This window comes from Penaeus monodon, chromosome 25 (assembly GCF_015228065.2).
Source record: "Penaeus monodon isolate SGIC_2016 chromosome 25, NSTDA_Pmon_1, whole genome shotgun sequence".
NCBI lineage: Eukaryota > Metazoa > Arthropoda > Malacostraca > Decapoda > Penaeidae > Penaeus > Penaeus monodon.
In genome coordinates, this window is record NC_051410.1 from 16,374,641 (window position 1) to 16,375,446 (window position 806).

At 35.4% G+C, this 806-nt stretch overlaps 1 protein-coding gene across 4 annotated transcripts in view; it reads right to left on the minus strand.

Moving 5' to 3' along the window:
• Positions 1–639, minus strand: part of LOC119589080 (TBC1 domain family member 7-like) — an 8,564-nt gene extending 7,925 nt beyond the window's left edge. The window contains exon 1 of one of the 4 annotated variants that reach the window (XM_037937654.1): positions 535–639. The gene's annotated coding sequence lies outside the window, so the exon portion shown is untranslated. Of the gene's footprint in view, positions 1–435 lie in introns of all 4 variants that reach the window. The other 3 variants (XM_037937653.1, XM_037937655.1, XM_037937656.1) reach the window with 3 other exon arrangements.
• Between the last annotated feature and the right edge of the window lie 167 nt (positions 640–806).

An 806-nucleotide genomic window follows, 5' to 3' on the forward strand; every position in this document is an offset into this window, starting at 1 on the left:
TTCTACTAAGTGGCTGTGGGAAACAAACTATACCAAGTATACAATTCTACATAATCATATAGTTCATAAAGTTACAGGACTTATAACAGGTAGGAAACACGTGTAAACCTTATTCTAAATAAAACTGAATGGTAATTTCTTTCTCGACCTCGCCCATTTTTTTAAGCGTAGGGGTGTACCGGAACATGATAACATTTAAGAAATCAATTTGCTTTTAATGTAAATAAGTTATCTCTTTAATCTTCACACACACCAAACAGAAATAGTACGAACTGCAAATATTAACTCAATTTCAGGAGGATTTTAGCCAATGTCAAGAATAATAAGCTAACAACTGCTGCCCGAGAAACCTTGGAAAAGGGGAAAAGCCAACCGGTATTCTCCCTTAAAATCCCTAAAGAAATACACAATACCTAAGCCTTCCTTCTTACTTACAAGGACCTCAAGTTTCTGAACCGCAGCTTCCATAGTAATATAGCTCTTTTTGCTACGAATCAATAGTAAACTCCAGGTTTTTTTTAGCTGCAAATTCACCTTGGTGCTAAGAAACGGTTGCTGGGCTCTTGTTGTGGAACGTCAAACACTTCAGCTCAGTTTTACATCATAATGAGAGTCAGATTAGTTTATCTATAGCGTCTATTTCTCATGATGAAGTGAAATTTGAGTTTTTAAATAATCAAGCGATTAGTATTTTGGGGGTGCTTACTTAAATAAAAGATGTTCTCTTATCTAAACTTTTGATTTTGCTTATTATCTGCACGAGCTAGAAAACGGGTTCATTGGGGACGTATCCTTTACCTTGATAA